Source organism: Paramisgurnus dabryanus, chromosome 20, assembly GCF_030506205.2.
Source record: "Paramisgurnus dabryanus chromosome 20, PD_genome_1.1, whole genome shotgun sequence".
Classification (NCBI taxonomy): Eukaryota; Metazoa; Chordata; class Actinopteri; order Cypriniformes; family Cobitidae; genus Paramisgurnus; species Paramisgurnus dabryanus.
The window spans coordinates 4,251,324-4,264,032 of record NC_133356.1 but is presented as its reverse complement, the minus strand read 5'-3'; positions in this window follow the sequence as shown (position 1 = coordinate 4,264,032).

The window sequence follows — 12,709 nt, the reverse complement described above, 5'->3', positions numbered from 1 at the left end:
AGCAACACTAAAGAGTTTTTGCTCCCCCTATAGGTTGGAAGCGTAATTGTCCATTACCACTATCGTAAATAATTTAGCCTACTGCAGCAAAGCTGGCTGTGATTGGATTGTAGGTCTGCCGTAAAGCAAGTTTTTGTAGTTTTCACTCAAACTACAGGACCGCGACCCGACGGTTGGAAACTTCTGTAGTGCGATTTTGGCCAATAGAGGGCTGCAAAGCGAATGTGAAAGTGCCGTTCACCCTGTTTTGAGTGGATGAACGACTGAAACCTTTTTGGAAACGTTATTTTAAGGTAAAAAAAACTCTGGAGTGTTGATTTAAGCGATTAAGGCTAAAAAACATAATATCAAAATGCAAGACTGAAATACTGGATGATTGGGTGAATTGAAAGGATAATGTTATGTATAAAGTGTGACAGCTGGCTGATCTGCGTATATACACAGGAAGTTTTGTATTTCAGCCTTTTAAATAGGATGATGTGACAAAACATCATTCATACCCAAAATACAGAATTCACTTTCTTCAGTTGCTATGGGGACATGCAGTTTTATTATAGCAGTCACTCTTTAAAAATAAAATTGGCAAACTTTTTTGTAAATAAAAGATCAAACAAAAACTTTTTTTAATTAAAGCATTTGAAACGTATGAGACATTTATTTGGTGCTTGTTTATATAAAATAGCACAGTCACTTGTTCACCTGTGGCATTCTCATGCAAATGAAGTTTGGTGGTATTAAGTGAATTATTTGTTACGGTCGCTATATTTAGAATGTGACCCATTTTCCATCTTCACAGCATAACAGTGGAACTTATTTATTGCAGAAAGAGTCAAATAAGTCTGAAATAAAAATGAAAAGGGAATTTGTGTTCTCCAGGGTCCTGCTTGTGAAGAAATCTTGAGTTAATATATGCACATAATAAGCACAGAATAAAGCAGAAGAAAGTCATGATTTGAATTTGATTTCTTTTCTGTTGTCATCCAGTATACATCAATGCTTTACCACAGTGTAATCCAAGAAGAGCTAAATAAGTCTTGATGAGGTCATGGATGCCCTTCACTTAAAATATTGTTGCATGAGCTTGTAAATAATGGCAAACATGGATTGGATCTGATTATTTCTCATTGCTCTACATCTTTATACTGTCCCAGTGACAGCTTTATTTCTGAAAGTGTTGAAGCTCAATTTGTGTCTCAGGATCGAGTACCATCTTTAGGAACAAGCCAAACTTACCATCATAGTTATCAAGACCGGATGACAGGTGAAGAGAGAGAATCTACACTTAGTCAATGTCATGCAGAGGGTAACTACGAGAAACCCAGGGATAAGAGCAGAGATTTGCTTTGAACAGCTCTTTCTTGCCCCTCATTTAATGAATCCTCCTGATTCTGTCCACAACTCCACAGCATGAGCAGTGAAATTATAGAGAAAGAAAACATGGGCGAGCATTTTTCTTGCAGTACACAGACGCAGAGAGTGATGAGCAGTTTGATGTTTACTCGCAGACAGGCTGTCATTTCATGCTCAAGGTGAGATGAAAAACAAAAAAAATCAAGATAATAGGAAATCATTATCAGGTCATCTGAGGTCTGCTGCATTGCACTTTTTATGTGATAAAGATAGATCAATAAGGAACTGAATATACGATGGCCGCAAAAAATATTTATCTTCAAGTTCACAGGCATCCCAGCAGAGTAACCACAGATGTTGTGTTGTTCATCATCACATTAGCTATAGACAGCAACTGATAGGTTTAGCCAGAAGGTATGAACTTTATGCTGTTACTTGGTTTGATATTTGTGTTATATATTACAAAGTTCATTAAGTGTGATTCCTTTGGTAAATGCTCAGTTTTATTTACTATTTATTTATCTATCAGAAGTCCATGCTCCTTTTAAGGGGTCCTTGGCCTGAAAAAAGAAGTTGTTTGCCCTAGATTACAGCAGAAGATTATCTAATGCTAACATGATGTGTTAAAAACAACACATAAGTGTTAATTCTGAATCCACCCATCTCTGTGTTATTATTGAAACAAAACATTTTGTGTTACTTTTAACACAACTTATATTTTTACACAAAATGACACATAAAGTGTTAAAAGCTTAATGCACAAAGATGTGTAAAAAATTAACACATCCTTTCTAAGAGTGTGGACAATTTTTATTTGGTTGCCATGGAGACGTGGATGTGGGTAAAAGAAAAGCAGGAAACTTAGGGCTTTTATTATGAAATCTATCACTGATTTTAAATATATAAAATTTTGAGACTTTCACAAGCTTAAAAGAATGTGATTTTAGAGTTTATCTTAATATTATTTTTCTAAATCCAATCTAATAATTTCACATGTTTTAGTTTAAACAAACGAAACACTGTTAAGACCTGACGAGTTAGCGTTGTTGTAGTGTTTTGTGCCACACGATGGCGCTGTTGTCTAAAACAAAGCAAATCTTTAAAAAGTTGCGTCCAGTCTACATTTGTTGCTGTTGAGAATTTAAATTAAACTAAAATATATACATATTTAAATATCAAATCAATCAAACAACAAAAAACAACAACATTTAATTAAAGGGGTCATTTCACAAGACTTTTATAAGATGTCAAATAAATCTTTCGTGTCCCCAGTGTGAATATGTGGAGTTTTAGATCAAAATAGCATATAGATAATTTATCATAACATGTTAAAATTGCCACTTTGTAGGTGTGAGCAAACATTTGCCGTTTTTGGGTGTGTCCTTTTAATTGCAAATGAGCTGATATCTGTGCTAAAAATGACAGTGCCGTGGTTGAATAGTGCAGATTAAGAGGTGGTATTATCCCCTTCTGACATCACAAGGGGAACCAAATTTCAATAACCTATTTTTTCACATGCTTGCAGAGAATGGTTTACCAGAACTAAGTTACTGGGTTGTTATGGACCCAATTATAGCACTTAAACATGAAAAACTCAGATTTTCATGATATGTCCCCTTTAAATAAAAACAATATCTGTGTGACATGTCATTTAGTAAAACTTGTCCTTTCTGGCTAGAGGTTAAACTCTTTAAATAGGATTTATATAATTTAGTAAAGAAGCATTAACCGAGATCATTCTTGAGCTTTAGGGATTATTTAGCATGCACGGTGTGGCCTGTTATTAATTTCTATTTAAATTATTTTGTCAAAGTTGCAGTACATCAATGTCACATAAAAAAGACGTCAGTCTGATTTAAATACAGCATTACAGCTAAACCCATTAATAGCTCAAACTAAATAAACAGATACTTAATATTAAATTTAATAAATATGATTTAAGTTTCAGATATTTGAAAATAGCAATAGCCGAAACCACATGACAGAGTGTAATACACCATTATTCTTGCATGGTTATAACAAAGAATGTGCATTTTCTAGATATTTTAATATAAATCATGTATTTGCAACTATAAAAAATTAAAGTATATTAAAATACTAGAATTAAAAGCTTCACTTGTTCAAAAATCTACTTTGACAACCCAGGTGAAAATAAAGTATACTTAAATACTAAAAACACGTAAATACCAGCAAGTATAGTAGTGCATTGTTATATTTTGTGCTAAATAAATGTTATACACTACAAATAAAAAGCATAGTTAAAAGTATAGTTTTATTTCAGTGCACAAAAAAGTATACTATAAATAACAGTATTACCTAAACTTATTTTTAGTGTATCAAAATAAATACACTGTAAAACATGTTAAGCTGGCTAAACTTAGAGAAGAAAGTTCACCTGCTGCTTTAAAAATGTGAGTTAAATAAACTTGGAGATGCGCTTTGTTTCAACTCACAAGCAGTTAAGACAATGTGTAACTTTAAGTTTTTGGAAACTTACAAACATGAGTTTAATATCTAAAACTTGCAATGATTATTTGACTTTAATAGAAATAGTAAGTACACATAACTTGCCATGAAGACACATTTTTTTTTGTATATAAAGTACAAAATTAATTATGAACCTCTACACGGTGTACCTATACATTTCTGAGTAAGTAATCAAAACATTATAAGTCATAATAAACCTGCGTCCTTCACTTCACTCCCCTGAAATGCCTTTCAGAGGCAACACAAAGGGGGTTAAAAATGCCCATGTCTGTGTGATATGTTTGTATTGTCTCTGTAAGTCTATTGTCATTAATGTCTCTCAAACAGTATAGCGATTGTTTCCTTCTCTACCACAGTACTAAATGTGTTGTGTTATTTCTCAACTAATTAAAAGTCTTGGCTTCTGTGGAGCTGATCTCGCCTCTACAGGCATGTGACAGATACCGGACAGCTACCGATGTCTAATGATTTACTGGCACGCAATGTGGTCAGCAACTAGGAGGCTAAATTAGCAGGTTGCATGCAAAGTTTTGACTTTGAGCCAAATGAAAGAATATTGTTTATTCCTTCTTTCTTTTCAAACCCATACGTTCCCCCCCGGGAAGCACATAATCAGATAATCTCATTAGTCTAAACAAAACATTTCAAAGAATGTCAAAACCTTTGGCCACATAGTTTCAAAGAAGATTAATTATGTGCCACGCAGAGTTTCATTGTATGAACCACAGCACATAATCTGACAGAGAATTAAAGCCACCTGAGGTACTCAGAGTTGTGAAGTCATGAAGCTCATAGACTGTCTCCATGTGTTTTTGTGAAATGTTTCATTAAGGATGGACACTTATGTTTGAAGATAAACCTCGGCACACGGTACTGCACTGAAATAAAAATCCCTTTCATTAAATACTACTTTAATCTTATCAATCTTATCTTATTTCAGACTCAAACACCCATTCATCTCCAGCAGAGAGTCACACACTGAGGGTTTTTAAACCTTGCAGTAACCAGCATCACCTGCCTCCAATAACGCAACCTACATAGCCAATTACTGAGTCCACCTCAAACATACTATTAAAAGATGTAGACAGTGGGAGAAAGTTTAAAAACAGAAAAATACAAACATTTAGGCAAGGACATTTATAAAACAGTAGACAGGAATATAAAAAGGTGCAGAAATTAATTGGGTTTGTCCATATTTTACCCAATCAAGCATTTTTTGAAATGTACTTCATGCCAAATTATAAGATTAGGATCCTTAAACAATATGCATGAATAATTGATTTTATAATTTGCATCTACAGTCTCATCATAGCAGGTGTACAGAATAGTTCTTCTGTACAGTTTTCTTATATTTTGATATATTCCTACATTCATTTGTATATATGTTTTAACTCCCCATTATTCTTAACTATGTCTTAAGTCTTACTCTTGTATTTTAATGCATGCACTGGAAGCTTTATGTACTACTAAAAATAAAAAAAATCATTGTGCATTCAACCCCACTTTTGAATGTACTATAATTCAGATGTAAGTGGATTGTGTCTGTAAATTAGGGCTGTGCAATTAATTGTTTTTAAATATTTTCGAGGTTAAACAATTATTTTGCAATTATAAAATATAAATTGCATGCTGCTGGACCGATGTGTTTGTAAGGCATTTTGAAGGCACAACTGGTTTCCCAAGATGACTTAAAATTAATGAAAATGGGACAAACAAACATAAAAATAAGCTAAAACAATCAAAAAACACATTTTTGGACCATTTTAGTAGCGAAAATGCATCTGTCTGGTCATTCCAAACTTTAGTTAATTTTATTTTGGAAAAGAGTGAGTGCGGGGCCTTCAAATATTATTGTGGGCAACTATAGGGGGCCTTGAAGTGAAAAAGCCATATTGCATCTCTTACTAAATAAGAAGGTTAAATAAATGCATGCTTTCATGTCACTGAGTTATCGTGTTAAACAATCGTGCTTATGATTTTTACCAAAGTAATCGTGATAATTATTTTGCCCATAATTGAGCAGCCCTCCTGTATATCCAAACACAGGATCAGCGGCAACAGATCTGAATGAAATATCTGTACTCTTTTATATGTTGATATTTCTAATCAGTGGAAATATAAGATTTCAGTCCACTCGTTTCAACTACATCACATTTTTAAAACGCTCACATGTGCAAAATATTGCACAGATAATGTGTTTTCCATCTTAAACTGGATTCACCAGAAACTGACCTCGGTGTCAAGGAGGCTCAAGACCAAAGTCAAAGGTCAGCCGGCTGCTCTTCTCTTCTTTCCATCTGCTTGGATCACATTCCTCAGGCTGGGAAGATCAATAAATGACAAAGGTCAAGGTCTTTCTAGTAATAAATTATTATTTTTATTGCAATGTTGATATTTGCATGTCGAATACATACAAACAGTCTATATTTGGTAAAAATTCTTAAAAATACATTTATGCATTTGACAGAAACTTATATCCAAACATTTTTATCAGCATGTGTGATTCCTGAGTTCAAATCTACAGTGTTAAATGTTTCTGTAGAAATGACTGGCAACCTGTACTGTAGATTTAAATTGATGTTATTTACTGGCAACAGTTTGTTCAAAGTTAAATGACCATCAAACATTAACAAGTCTTTGCCTCAACAGTATAAAATTGGATGAAGGTGCTAGAAGTTTTTGTGCAATACTACATTAAACCCACAGAGGGCAATTGGGTTACAAATACAAACATTTGAAGCCTTAATGAAAGTGCATGGTAAACAGCTGGTGACTCCAAAAAATATAGTGCACCAAGCTGTACATCATATATAGCTTTATCTATCAAGATTGTTTTAGTTATAGAGCAGTAGACTCCATCCCTTAACATTCATTTTAGCTTGTTAATTCAAAAGCTGTTATATCACAAGCACTTTTTTCGGGATACACTTTGTAATTGCTCTCTGGTGTTATTAAATGAATGGTGCGTGCTGAAGACTTTAAGGCAAAACCTCTGCCATAAATGGGTCTGTTTAGCCGTACAGATCACAGCGTCTGCCGCAGGTTTGTTAAAGTGACTGAATGTGTGAAAGCTCGTCTAAACAAAGTTACATTCTGGCAGCAGTTTCAAGGAAACCTACAGTAGATTCATATACATACAGTTAATGCAACCAGTTACAGCTTATTAAAACTGGGGACAGGAATGCTCAAAAAGTGCTGAAGAGAGTCATCTGTAAATACATTTGAGTTACAGTTTGTTTTGGAGAAGTTTCTTCATGGTCCAGTGTTTCTTGTGTTGCTCTTGTGTAGCTTAGGGGCCGGGGACCTCCAGGAGTCCCCCATTAAGATTTCAAGAGGTCCTCAGAAAATGTAAAGAGATAAAAAACAAAGCAAAAGTCTGTTTGCAGCCAATTATTCAAAAATTTTATAATATCACAGTTACTGTCTATCTAATACAGTTTAAATGCCTCTTTAAAAAATATGGATATACATTTTTAAGGAAATGGGGCCCTTGCCAAAGGTCCCTATCATCAAAAAGCTGGAAAAAACCCTGGCTTATGATATTATTGAGAATCTAACACGCACATGAAAAATCAATATTATAGTGGGGTGACATGGGCTAAAGCACAGGGTTGGCAAACAACAGGTCGCTGGTTTGGCCTGTAAGAAAGTCAACCATTGAGCAAAGCACTTAACCTCAAGTTGGCCCAAGAAGATCTGATACATGCTTTGCGTTTTTAATTAAGATATCACATTGCTGATAGTGGCCTTGCAATGTTATGATATTTAAGATATACAAATATTTTCATCTTGATTCAATTTATTTAATTACACTATAGTTTCTTTCCCAGCGAGCATGATTGTAAATAGGCTTTACAAAACAAAACATTGATACAAGATAAGATTACAGAAATATTTTAAACTTAAAATCAAAGTATAATGCCTTATAATGCATAATTTGTATTAAAGGTATGCATTTTGCAGATGCTTTAATCCAAAGAAGCTGACCCTGGACCACAAAACCAGTAAAATTTTTGAAATTGAAATTTATACATCATTTGAATAAATAAGCTTTCCATTAATGTATTGTTTGTTAGGAATAGACAATTTTTGGCTGGGCTGAGATAAACTATTTGAAAATCTGTAATATGAGGATGCAAAAAAATAATATTATTGAGAAAACTGAAGTCCTTTGCAACACATATTAATAATGATAAATACATTTTAATATATTTCTGGTAGGAAATGTATAAAAAAATGTTCAATGTACATAATCTTAATATCTTAATGATTTTTGGCATTTATTTATTTTTATAATTTTGACCCATACAATGTATTGTTGGCTATTTCTACAAATATACCCATGCAACTTAAAACTGGTGTTGTAGTGCAAGGTCACATATGTGTAGCCTACTGTGGGAGATGAAGTCATGACCTTTTGTGCTACTAATGCAATGCTACAGAAGCTTGCATTACAGGACCTTCCGATGCAAAGCACTATATTTTCATTTGGTTTGCATTTTCTGAAGCTTTCTTTTGATTGGTTACTATGCACTGCTTTATATCAGACCCTATAAACAGGATTGCATGTAATAAATCATGTATTTCATTTACAGTATGTTGTCAGTTTGTTGTTTCTATTTCTGTTTTATTCTGCATGAGATAAATCTATGGAGGGGAATTGCATCAAAGAATCCAAACCCATTCAGGAAGAACATGTATTTATAATAGAGTCCTTACAAACAGTCGAGCGGACGTTTCTGCATAACTTTCAAGTGGTTCAGGCTCTAGTTTGTTGACTAAGGGTCGTCTGGTCTGTTTCATGCTGTCTGATGTGACTGTGACCTTTGACCTTTCCTAAAAACCACTGACACATCACAGAGAGCCAAGGCAACGGCCAACAAACAACCCAAAACATGAAGGCTCAACTTTGTAAGCTGTGAAGGACTCTGATGTAAATCTTTTATCGTTTGTTTCATCTTTCTTCCACGTATCTAAACAATGATAAGATTTTGCTTTTCCTTCATTCGGATAGATAAAAGTTCCAGTAGTGGTCTTTGTCAGGCTGTACGGTTTCATAAAGATTCTGCAAAGGTTCCTTGGACTGGAAAAGGTAAGACATTGTTCTCCTTAGAACATTTGGAGAACCAAAAATTGTGGCATGACTGTGAAGAACCCTTTAATACTTTTAAGACGTTAAGTAATATTTGATTTCATCTTTCTCTCTCCGTCATAACAACACATGGCCAACGTGCCCTTCCTGTAACCGGAATCGTATCCAGACATCAGCTAACACCGTTCCAAATCATTCCCCTTATAAAAATGAATCTCATTTATTGCTGTGGAAAGGAAATTGCATTCATTCTTTCAAATACGGCCGTGTTTCAGAACAGAACGGTCAAGAGGAGGGTGTGCTGTTTGCTCTCCGATTCCTTTGGAGCTAAGAAATGTTGCATAAGAAGTTTCCCTGTAAAAACATCATGCATGAGACACTGGTGGCTTTATACCGAGCACCGTTCTCAACCCGGTGGAAAAATCATTCAGTTTGAAGTATGCTTTCTTTGGCACCACTGGATCATGAGACAAAGTATATTTATTCTGACAGTCACACCTTATTCCAGGAAACTGAGGTGCTTCACTACATTGGAAGGGTTGAGCTTTATAAAAAAATTGAATAAGTCATGTAAAGAGCGCAACAATTTAAAGGTCCCGTATGACCTTGGTCAAAAGAACATTATTTTGTGTATTTTAAGTGTAAAAAAAAGAGTTAAAAAACAGTATTTGTAACATATCATATGGTATTGTTGCTCCTCTATGCTATACCATATTTGGAAGATCAGCTCCCAAAGCAATAGTGAAAGAGAGCAGTGTTGAGAAGTAACGCATTGCTATTATTTGATTTCTTTTTTCGTTATAATTTTAAAAATAGTAATTAGAGTATAGTTACCAGTGTCCAGTGTTGGGGAAAGTTACTATTAAAAGTAATGCATTACAATATTAAGTTACTCCCCAAAAAAGTAACTAATTGCGTTACTTAGTTACTTTTCATGGAAAGTAAAACTTACGTTACTTTTGCGTTACTTTTTCTTACTTGGCTGATGCTTGATCTCTTTTAAGCCTTGCAGTTGTTTTTTATGACTGAGAAGATCTGCATTCAGAAATTAGCATTTTCTATCACAAAAATGTCGAGCTCTGGCCTTTCATCTCCGTTTCTGACTCAAACTGTTCTTGTTCAGGCGCGCACACATAGAGTGTGTAATTCTACGTGACTACGTTTAGTTTAATTCGGTACATAACTTTTTAATTAAACTGAAAAGTAACTAGCATTACTTCTTCAAAAAGTAACTCAAATATTAATGTGTACATTTATAAAGTAATGCGTTACTTTACTCTTCACTTCAGAAAATTATATTATTACGTAATACACGTTACTTGTAATGCGTTACACCCAACATTGCCAGTGGCTACCATGGAATTTTTTTTCGAGGGCTCACAAATTCGCGTTTGAATCGTCAGTAAAAAAATCTAAGCCAGAGTATACTTGCCAAGTTGGAATTGTTCCACGTTTCAGACGAAGCCTTTGTGCAGATCCAGTGTACTCTGCTATGTTCAGGAAACATACGTAAAATGCGCAGCACACAATCGAATATGTCTTATTGTTTCCTCTATTGGAAGGCCAAATAAAGTAGTTTGTCAATGGTAACGAAAAACAGCTTATCCACATCATGGCGGGTCTTAAATGCACAACTATAAATGTACAGAGGCATCATGTTTTCATGTTTTCATGTTTTAAACGTTTACAGGCGATGGTTTAAAATAGTTTTTTATTAAACGGCAACTTTTAATAGTTTTATGGTGACACACATCAAGCTTCACGCGGTCCGACAGTCAGCAGCATCTTTCTCATTTAACACATTGTAAGTTATTTGAACAACCCATAATAAACATATTAAACTACTACATGTATTCAGTATTGTTTTTGTTTAGTGAAAATATTAATGAGACATGAGCTTATGAAATTATTTGCTTATTTTAAAATTATTTGCTTTTTCATTTAAAACATAACAAAAGTACGCACAAACACATTACATACTATTATAAACATTAACTAATAAGCAGTTTATGCCATATATATTCTATACTGTAAATGCATTTTTGTAATTACTGTATTTATTGTTTACTGTGAAAGGTTTTTCTGGATGGATTTACTGCATTTGCACCAGCTATTTTGACGTCCAACTGTGGGGGAGCCGTTTTAGGATATTTACAACTTTAAAGATCTCTGATATACTGTATGCACAGACATCTTTAACACTCTATAGACAAAGGAAAACATGAAATCGGATCACATGACTCATTTAAAGAATAAATGTGAGGGTTTTGAACTCGGTACATTGCAAAAAATCTTAGTTTTGCATGACCTTTATGCATTTGGCACTTTAATACAGTGCATTACAAGGTATACATTTTAAAAGTATGTGTATTCCTTGGGAATGAAACCTATGACCTTTTGCACTGCTAACACAATGCAGAATTTAAGGTTGCCAGTAAAAAAGCATACATTAACCTAACAATACATTTGAATTTCGTTTCAGGCAGTTTTAGGAAAAAGAGGCTCAGGTGTGATGTGGGTCAGGTTAAACGTGCCAAACCGGTTGAATGATCTGCCAAACTTTGTCTGGTCAGCCACATGTAAAACATGTAAACACATCTCTTCCATTAGCACTTGACAGGAACATGTTGAAAGCCCTGCCCATTTAAAAAAAGCTTCAACTGTACATCGTTAAGTAAAGCTGTTACATTAACCTAAAGGAACATCATATACTCCTTCAAACAGATGTTAACTGTGATAAAATTTTCTATCAAAGTTTAGACATCAAGGCAGATGACTTCATCGTTGATGTCCTTGCAGTAGGATAGGAATGACCTTTACGTGTCTTCTGGGGAATTTCCAGTAGTTTTGCCCAGACAGAGAGCAGATTTCCCAAAGGCAAAACAGAGACAGAGGGTCGAGTGACACACATGGCTAAACACACCTGAACACATAAAACTAAATCAATCACTCAACAGACAAATAAACACTATATGACACATTTTAAAAGGGAAATATAAAGTCGTGTGGAGGCTGATTGATTCATTTGGATAAAAGCAACCAATTAAAAAGTCATGAATTATGAAACGAGTCAATTCAAAGCAAATATACAGACATATTAAAAAATAAACAGTTTGATCATTAACTTTTAAAAAAGAGAGGCTGTGTTATGCCCCCAGTAGGGGAGAGCGGGGCACAACCTAATGCTTTTTGGTTTTGGCTCAATCATTTAATAAATATTTGAGTTTGATTAATTATATTTTTACACAAGCAACACACACATCTCTGCTACAAATGAACATTTGAAGTTTGTTTCTATTACTTACCATTCTTGGACAATTACACCAAACGTGACAGAAGTGCAAATGTTACAACTTACCCCATAGGTGGGGTTAATTGTAACAGGTAGGGGGTTAGTTGTAACACTTGCTAAAAATTAAGTTTACAGGCAAATATTTCAATATTATTTTGTCTATATACTTGAAGTGGATATTGTTTATATATCTGTCTATAATAGACAAGCATCCACACTGTATTTATTCATCTAACCATAGTTCAATTATAAATGGATATAAATGTCTAAATATGTGAGAAAAAGCAGCACAATTATGACAAAAAAATTTTTTATATGTGACCCAGTCTGTAATAATCATACTACAGTTTCAAAATAAAATTCTGAGATAATGAGCATCAAAGTTTGATTTTAGTCATTCATTTCATAATGATTTCAATCTTTGACGTGACTTTATTCAATCAATATTAAAGATATGAACAAAAATAAATTTGACACATGATTTTTTA